A 10,420-nucleotide genomic window follows, 5' to 3' on the forward strand; every position below is an offset into this window, starting at 1 on the left:
CTTCTGCACTATTCTATGGTTGTGTGGCTTTGGAACGCTGCCTCTGGAGGTGGGGGTGGGGGTCACTGAATATTTTTGAGACGGAGGTAGATAGATTCTTTTTAAACAAATGAATCAAAAGATTACAGGGAGGTTAGATGTAAGTGTAGAACTTGGATGGGAATATAGAACACAATCAAATCAGCCGTGATCTTATTGAATGGCAAGCAGGCTTGAGGGGCCGAATGGCCTCCTGCTGTTCCTATTTTGTGCATTGGTAAAATGCAGTAATATTTGACTTGGCTCCAAACAGTATGTTCCACTCATAGATGCCGCAATGATATTCTAATTCTCTTGATGTTTACAATATACATTTCAGGTTAGACAAACAGTCTGACATATATATGTTAAAAAAATCAATATAAATTGCCCGACTCCAGCATTCATCCCTCACCCACTTTCTACATATATTGATACCCCTATAGTGTGCATTTGTCCAACTGCATCAAATTGCTCGTTAATTGCACTGGGAACGAAGTCAGTTTCAGGCAGGGAGTGCACTACTTGTCAAATTTCACAGGTCGGCGCAACATCGAGGGCCAAAGGGCCTGTACTGCGTTGTAATGTTCTATGTTGTATGTTCTAAGTGTGAAATATTTAATGCCACTCCACCCCTACATCTTCACACAATTTGGATATGGGTCCCAGTCAACATTTTAAAATGAAGCAGCTATTTACAATAGCGAGCTGTGGACCCCCATTATTGCAACTTTGATGTATAAAAGACCAGTCCTGACTCGCACCACACAAATGCCAGGCAATGACCATCTCCAACAAGAGAGAATCTATCCATCGCCCCTAACCATCACTGAATCCCACACTGTCAACAACCTGGGGATTACCATTGACCAGAAACTGAACTGGACTAGCCATATAAATACTATGGCTACAAGAGCAATTCAGAGGCTAGGAATCATGTGGTGAGTAATTCACCTCCTGACTCCCCAAAGCCTGCCCACCATCTACAAGTCAGGAGTGTGATGGAATACTCTCCACTTGCCTGAATGAGCGCAGCTCCAACAACACTCAAGAAGCTCAACAGCATCCAGGACAAAGCAACCCACTTGATTGGCACCCCTTACACAAACATTCATTCCCTCCACCATCGACACAACATCAGGACCTTTGCAAAAGTACTTTATGGCCAATTAATTTCTCTTGATAGAGATAACATTTGTCTTGTTATGAAGAAATGACAGCAGCAATAAACACACAGCCAATTCCCACAAACAAATGAGTTAATAGCCAGGTTGGTTGTTTGAGACATTGTTTGAGGGATAAATATTGATGACACATCGGAAACCGCTCCTCCAACAAAATAATATTTTATGTCCACCCAATGGATCTTGGATTAATACCTCATCTGAAAGAAGGCTCTCCCAGGACTGCACTGAAGTGTCAGCCTAGATCCTGCATTCCAGTCTCTGGGATCGAACCTTCAGACTCGGAAACAAGACTGCTATCACTGAACTAAGAACTAAGGCTGATCCGTGATGAGGAGTCCATGCCAGGGCAACCCCCCCCCCCCCCCCCCCCCCCGCCCCGCCACCCCCCCTCCCCCCAAACACACACACACACACACCTTACTTCAGTTCCCATACTTGACATTAACACAATTCAGAATTTGCAATGCAAGGTCAGACAGCAAAAAGATGGACACAAGTAAGGAGTTTTCACCCATTCCCTTCTCTAGATCCAAGTCCTAATTCAGGATTTAGGATCAACTTTTGTACAAGTTGTAAATCGCTTTGCACTGATAATAAAGTGCACCCTGTGGTGCAAATTTGAGTTACGTAAAGGATTGGCATGGAATCCCAGACATTCTGTATTAACAATTCACTTTAATATACAGCAGGTAGCCCCTGCCGACCCAATGGCAACACAGAACCACATTTGACCCCTCTAAGTGGTTTATTGCTCTTCCACTAACCAGTGACAGCCCCGCCACTCTCCCCAAACAGTGCACCCCTCCCCCACAACAACGTAATGTCATTAATCCAGCTGATGGACAGAGACAATTTTCAGATCATGAAATGTAAATGATAAAAACTGTGATGTTGAAGATGATGTAGTGAATCTAGTAGAGAAAGTGCCCATAGATGATATTATTAACATGAGCGATGGGTTGATAGATGTAGGGCGAGATCTACCAGCTGCGTTGCACCAGAAAGGCAGCGTGGTATGGCGCAGCGCCCTGCGACCAGGAGCCGGGTGATGGCTCACTGCGCCTCACGAGATCTAACGCAACCTCATGAGACGTCACAGTATGAATCTATCCATTGTGGGCAGGATCACCTTTTGGCAAATCTACATATTGGAGTGAGACATCAAGGGATAAGGGTGTAGAATGGAAAATGGCATACAGGCAGTGAATCAGCCATGATCTGTTTAAATGGCAGAGCAGGCTCGAGTGGGCGGCACGGTAGCACAGTGGTTAGCACTGTTGCTTCACAGCGGCAGGGTCCCAGGATCGATTCCCGGCTTGGGTCACTGTCTGTGTGGAGTCTGCATGTTCTCCCTGTGTCTGCGTGAGTTTCCTCCGGGTGCTCCGGTTTCCTCCCACAAGTCCCGAAAGACGTGCTAGTTAGGTAATTTGGACATTCTGAATTCTCCCCCTGTGTTTATTGGTTGAATAAACTCGGTTTGTTCTCACTGGAACGACGGAGGTTGAGGGGCGACCTGATAGAGGTCTACAAAATTCTGAGGGGCATAGACAGAGTGGATAGTCAGAGGCTTTTTCCCCGGGGTAGAGGGGTCAATTACTTGGGGGCATAGGTTTAAGGTGAGAGGGGCAAGGTTTAGAGGAGATGTACGAGGCAAGTTTTTACACAGAGGGTAGTGGGTGCCTGGAACCCGCTGCCGGAGGAGGTGGTGGAAGCAGGGACGATAGTGGCATTTAAGGGGCATTTTGACAAATACATGAATAGGATGGGAATAGAGGGATACGGACCCAGGAAATGTAGAAGATTGTAGTTTAGTCGGGCAGCATGGTCAGTGCAGGCTTGGAGGGCCGAAGGGCCTGTTCCAGTGCTGTACTTTTCTTTGTTCTTTGTACCCGAACAGATGCCGGAATGTGGCGACCAGGGGATTTTCATTGCAGTGTTAATGTAAGCCTACTTGTGACAATAAAGATTATATTTTTAAAAAATGGGCCTACTCTTGATGCAATGTTCCTAAATTCCTAATAGAGTATATTGAACTAAGTTTGAGTATTACGATCCTGGACCAGACTCCAAAAATGGCGAGAATACTGGACAGAAACCCCAATATTTTATTTTAATTTCATAAGAGTGTGAGGAAAGGATACTTCGCTCCAGGAGTGATTTCACACAAAATGAGGATGTGATATATTCAAACAAACTTCATTGTTCACAGAGCATTAAAATATCTTTCACATCACACAAGAAAATAACATACAAATACCCTTTAAACAATGCTACTCAATAGGGTGACACAATAACCCTTAACTGCTATCTTTACTTCCACTCAAACAACAACAAAAAACCCACCTCAGGTCCCAATCCACTTTTAAATACAATTAACACTCAGGAATACTCACTGCAAAGAGATGTCTTGCATACTGCACTTTCAGAAAGAGAGATCTTTTGAGACTGCTTAAAGAAAACAACCTGATACCCTGTCAGAATAATGAGAATCTCTGGCTGTGTTTCTTTAGAAACCTTCTCAGTTCACCTTCACTAAACTGAATTGTCCCTCTGTGGTTAGCACTGTTGCTTCACAGCGGCAGGTCCCAGGATCGATTCCCGGCTTGGGTCACTGTCTGTGTGGAGTCTGCATGTTCTCCCCGTGGCTGCGTGGGTTTCTTCCGGGTGCTCCGGTTTCCTCCCACAAGTCCCGAAAGATGTGCTTGTTAGGTCATTTGGACATTCTGAATTCTCCCTCCGTGTTTATTGGTTGAATAAACTTGGTTTATTCTCACTGGAACGAAGGAGGTTGAGGGGCGACCTGATAGAGGTCTACACAATTATGAGGAGCATAGATAGAGTGGATAGTCAGAGACTTTTTCGCAGGGTAGAGGGGTCAATTACTAGGGGGCATAGGTTTAAGGTGCGAGGGGCAAGGTTTAGAGGAGATGTACGAGGTAAGATTTTACGCAGAGGGTAGTGGGTATCTGGAACTCGCTGCCGGAAGAGGTGGTGGAAGTAGGGACGATAGTGACATTTAAGGGGCATCTTGACAACTACAAACATACAAGAAGCAAGTACAAGTAACAAGGTATTGAGAGTGTTGTCATGATATCCACATCAGCATATCATGGTGCAATCATGCACACACTGATGGACAGGCAGTTGGACCAACCAACACACACATAACATTGCAGCCAATCACCAGTGAGAGCACACGCACTATAAAACAGGGAACACCACAGTTCCCGCTCATTCTACCAGGAGATAGCTCAGAGCACAGAGCTCACAGCGCGCCACTCAGACATACACCATGTGCTGAGTGCCTCACCCAGATAGTGCTCGGGCTGGGTCCACAGGTTAGCTGGTGAAGCACGTACCCAAGCCAGCAGTTAGTTGTTACCGTTGTTTAGACAATAAAACAGAGTTGTACCATCTACAGCCGTGCTGGATCATTTGTGCATCAGAACACCCAACATGACAAGTGTTTAGTACAAACTACAGTGCAAGCTGGGAGTTAACGTATTTTGTTGCCAATACCTGGATGACATATGTGCAGGTTTTGGGGGGGGGGGGGGGTGCTGTTTGCTTTAGGCTCTGATGGTCAGGTACCCGACCTCTCTGTTCTACAATTTATGTGTGGCTCCCTGGTATTGATACATACCAGGGGCATGCTTGCGGTTCCCAGATGTTCCCTACCTCTTGCTGTTCTGGGCATCCTTCCTGGGCTGTCCTCCTTTCCTCCGTGCCATTTTGGCCGCTCTGCCCTACTTCCCCTGTACTCTGGGTTATATCTCCTTCCCCCCTTCTTAGATCACCCCCCCGCTCCCTCCTCCCCCCTCCTTCTTTGTCTATTTTGGTCCTTCCCCCCCTTCCCTATTGTTTGCTGGTTACGAACAGGTCCTCAAACAAGTTGGTAAATTGTTTCCACGTTTAGTGGAAACCCTCTTCCGATCCTCTGATGGCGAATTTTATTTTTTTCCAATTTGAGGAATTCTGCTAGATCGGACAGCCAGTCCGCGGCTGATGATCTCCAATTGAACACAATTCTCCGGCGGGTGACTAGGGAGGCAAAGGTTAGGGAGTCCGCCCCTCTCCCTGTGATGAGCTCTGATACCCTGAAGACCGCCACTTTTGGGCACGGCTCCACCCTCACACCCACAACCCTGGACATGGCCTCGAAGAAGGCGGTCCAATACCCAACAAGTCTGGGACAGGACCAGAACATGTGGACGAGGTTGGCCAGGCTGCCTGGCACCATTCGCATTTGTCCTCCCCTTCAGGAAGGACCCGCTCATGCATGTTCTTGTCAAGTGCACCCTGTGCACCACCTTTAGCTTCATTAGGCTCAGCCCTGTGCATGGGGAAGTGAAGTTTGCCCTGTGCAGTGCCCACATAGTGCGCTGAGGCGAAGGGTCGAGGATCGCTTCGGGGGCCTCAGAGATTGGGATGTCATTTAAAAATGGCGTTCGGATCTCTCACTATACTGAGGAGTTCCAGGGAGCGGAGATCCTCAGTGTACAAACTGTGGCTGGTGCAGCCTCGGCTGCGCATTCCCCGCTGAGGCCCCTTATACAATGCAAATTGCGTTGAATTACCGTGTGTTTCTCGGCGCAGTTCCCTTCGAGCACTTTATCTTTAAGAATTGCCCCTGAATCAGGTGTGCAATGCTCCTTTTGACAATGCAGGCAGATGCTGAGGCGGTTTCTATAAAATATGGGCCACATTTAATTACAGTTGCATGAATTCCAGACTGCAAAGTGACTGGTTCAAATAGGCACGGTTGCTCAATGTGCCAGAGACCAGATCACACAGCCCCTGATCATGACTCCGCAATCTGGTTATAATGACATTGAAAGTGGACAGCTCCCTGGAGGCACTGGTTAAAACCAGTTCCCTGTGAGTCAGCAACCCCACCTCCTTCACATCACTGATTCGCCTTTTCAAATAGAGGTCACAAAGTGGCAACATAAATGTACCTCGAGTTTCGAATCATAGGTTATAAAAACAAAAACAGGCGCCAGTCGCCTCTGCTAGAATACTGGATTAAGCTGCTTCATTAAGTTGAAATTGGCCATGAAATCGTGGCTAAGAAGCAGAGATAAGAGTCAATTTTGCTTTCTGATTGACCAGAAAGCCCGAGATGAGACACCATGGGAGATTGCTTACTCAAGAACAAGTTTGAAAAGAGAATGTTTTAATAAATGATATGTTATCTTAGTGTTTGATTATAAGAAAAAGTTACAAGAGGGGATGTTCAAATCCATTGCTTTACATAATGGCCTCAAAATCTTTGAGCCCCATGATGCTCTGGGCAGCACGCAGGTGTTGTCAAGGAATTCTGGGACATTTGGATAAAGCTGGGCAGGACATAGACAGCATCCCTGGAAAACCCGGAAAAATGTAGGCACAGGGTGGGGGAATTAAGTCAGTTGGGAAGGAGGTGGCAACCTGCGTAGTCATGACTCTATGTCATGTGGAAGGCTTCAATGATCTGACAAAGATGTCGGCACTAATGAAAGCGGAGACAAGTGTGTACTGCATATCATAATATTCAAGAACTATCCTCTAGGGTGTGTCTGTGAAAAAGAAGTGATCAAGTTGTTTATTTTTTATTTTTAAAAATATTTTTATTTTTGAACAGGGGCACGAAACGCGACAATGCCTCCGCTGTGGCAGGGTGGGCCACTACGCTGCCTGCTGTCGAGCAGCTCAACCTGCCAACCCTGCAATTCCGCCAGCCTCGCAGGGACGTGCGGGCCATTCAGCCCACATACACTGAGTCATACCCTGACGACGTGCAGACAGGTGATACCAACGACCGGGAACCCTTCCGCGTTGCGGTAATAGACAGGAACCGGATGTCCCCAAGTAGGACCCACCAGCCGTTGCCAGTGCACAGCATTAATCCGGGCGATGAATGGTGTGCCACCCTAACGGTCAACCCAAATTCGTCGCCCACCTAATAGACTGGACTTATGAGCCTGTTTGCACATTGGACTCACTGATTTGTTGTGCATTAATGTTAACGTGTTTCTTTCTTGTCTTTCCAGAAGTTCTCTTTCGATATTTGATGATTGCACTTGTTTTGTTTGTGGTACAACCTCGTTGCTCTGTTGCACCTGACACCTTCCTATGTATATAGTTTAGCCTCATGTACATGTTGTAAATATTGCACACACATACTCAGATGCACTCAGTACACACCAATATTTATTACCACGTAAGCACATATCCTTGTGAAAAGGGGGGCTGTCATTGTTGATCTCCAAATTTCTTTCTCTGTCAGTCTGGCCTCAATAAAAGTTGAGACGGATTCGCACGTAAACAGAAGTTATTTATTTAGCTTGCAAGCTTAATCATCTTACAGAAATGTAAGAGACATCCAGCCTCTTTCATTCCAGAAAACGACTGAACTAACAGACAAAGGGATCTCTGCAAAATCAGTTCAAATGGTATCAAGTTTCACATACTCGACGGACATAGGTCAGCCTATGTCCCTCCTGACCTGTTCGATCTATTCTGATTGGCTCACTTCCAATCCCTTTCTCTGGCCCCTATCAATGAAGCATCACCCTCATAGACACACCTCTTCCTGCTTTTTCCATGCGGTCTCAAATTCCTTTGTCCCTAACTGCAAAAATCAAAGTGGCTTATTTCTACATTACATTAACTAGTAACTCTAAAGTAACTATTTTATATCACATTCGTCATTCCCTCCTTTTATCATTCCATGATAACCGAACTATCCAATCTATAGCTACGGTTCCTCATCTAAAAAGATTCGTCGCTGCATTTCCAATTCCTGTCTTAGCCCCCCTTCATCTGCTTCACCCTCATGGATTTTAACAGTTAAATTTTTTTCTCGGTGATTGGGGCGGTGATCTGATCCAGTGCACCCAGCATTCTACCCATCACACATTTAAGGATGGCCAGGCCCACAAAGATGCAGCCGATAGCTACCACCAGATACATGGCCATATTTATCAACCAGTCCTTCCATCCTCCAAATCCCCAGTTACCCCAAGAGTCAGGATCCTGCATCCCGTCCAAGTGATCCCGTATGCGATCCATAAATTTAGTAATGTTAGCAGTCAAGTCCTGAATCCCCATAATACACTTGCCCTGTACTATGGCGCATACCCCACCCTCACGGGCCAGAAGATAGTCAAGAGCATACCGGTTGCGTAAGGACCTCCCAGTAGCCCAGTTTATCCAATTTTGAAATGCCCATTCGGGCCGCCCAGCAATGCAGAAAGCCCTATTCCCAACAGTGATATGAGAGACATTCGCCCAGCCACAAAGGAGCTGGAGGCCAGCGTTCAATGGAACGCAAGTGGTGCTATAACAAACGCATTGGCCAGATGCCTGGGTGATATGGCACCTCCTGTCCGTACAGGTGGGAAACAGACATGTTATATTTGTGTCCACCTCTACCAGCAAACAGCCATATCCTTCACTGCTGAAGCAATTCTCGTACGACCGGGAATCCCTATTGGGAGTGAAGTGGCTAGGTATGTACGCCCTCCACCGTCGCAGCCTATCGTACTGTGAATGGGAATTATCCCGAGGGAGGGGAAGGCAAATAGCCGGTGGTGCTGAATCCGGATCGTAAGGAAGAGTGACTTGCTCGGGCAATGGCTCGGAACGCTGACAATGAACCACCGTTTGGGGAGTGCCCCAAAGCGGTGAAACAGAAAATAACCTAGACACCGCTGCGGGGTTTGGGTAGCAGACAACCCGTCCCTGGCCATACAGACGGTGGTAAATCTGGTAGAAGAGATTCATACTACCCGGGTTTTCCTCAGTTTGGCCTTTAATTAACTTAAGTGCATCTCCCGGTAACCTACGTTCTAGCTGTACTTCCCTTCTCACACGCCCCGTCCTCTCTCTAGTCCCTTTCTCTTTCTCATGGTCTCTTCCTACACTCTTCTGACAGCCTGATGTTACCTTTATTGTACCACTTTTAACACATCCAAAATCAAATTTACATGTATTCCAAAAACAAGGCAATGTCCATATAATGTTCCCTTCCCATCGCCGGGGCCGGTGCAGCTGCTTCATGACTCCCGCATTCTCCTTAACTTTGATGACCTTCCATGAGTCGATACCATGTCCTCGTATATGGGGGCAGTGAAGAACATCACCTGTGCATAGGTGATGTATCCTTGTAGATTGGTTGGGGCTACACAGATACATAATATTCCCCTTTTCCATGTCCATCGCCAATAACACGCCAAGCGAAGTGAGGCCAAATATCAGACAGACGATGCGTAGCCACTCCATCATGCTCCACACCTGTAAAATAGCACTGGAGAAGGGAGGCAGGTTAGTATCCGACCTTTTACAGTAGTGGAGATGGGCTCAATTTACAGTGATGTAGGTGGACCCAAGCACTTCGCCCCTCCACTTTAACTGCTGTGGGGGTGGTAAGGAGAACTTGGAAGGGCCCGTCCCATCGCGGCTCCGACCCCTTCCTAGTCCAATTTTTTGACCATTACATAACTACCGGGCTGGACTGAAAGTGAGCTAGGTACTGGGCAATGGCTCGTGAGCCGCGCGGACTTGGCCATGGAGTTCCTTGAGCACTTGCGTAAGGGCTAGAACATAGGTGGTCATTTCCTCAGTCATCTGATGAAACTGAACCCGTCTGGGAACCTGCAGGCTCCAGGGAGTTCTAAGAGGCCTGCCATAGAGAATCTCGGCGGGAGAGAGCCGGGCCGGTCCCGCAGGTGTAACCCGCAGCTGGAAGAGGGCAACGGGGAGCAACTTAAGCCATGTCAGTCCCGTGTCTGCTCTTAATTTAGCCAATTTAGTTTTGAGGGTCTGATTGTGTCTTTCAACCACCCCGGCTGCCTGTGGTCTGTAAGCACAGTGTAACTGCTGGCGTATGCCCAACTGGGAGCAAAACTCCTTGTTAATTTGTCCAATAAAATGAGGCCCATTATCAGAACTTAACTGAGCTGGTATACCGCACCGGGGAATGATTTCCCTCATCAAGACTTTAACCACAGTAGCAGCTTTACTATAGATAGTCGGATACGCCTCAACCCATCTGCTGAACACATCCACAATGACCAAAACATATTTATAACATTGACACCTTTCCAACTCAATGTAATCCATTTGGAGCGTCTCAAAGGGACCACTGGGCAACGGGGTTTGCCCCTTCCCACAAGGGATACCTTTTCCGGTGTTATATTGCTGACAAATCAAACACCGATTACTGATACTTT

The sequence above is a fragment of the Scyliorhinus torazame genome, chromosome 30 (genome assembly GCF_047496885.1).
Source record: "Scyliorhinus torazame isolate Kashiwa2021f chromosome 30, sScyTor2.1, whole genome shotgun sequence".
Lineage (NCBI taxonomy): Eukaryota > Metazoa > Chordata > Chondrichthyes > Carcharhiniformes > Scyliorhinidae > Scyliorhinus > Scyliorhinus torazame.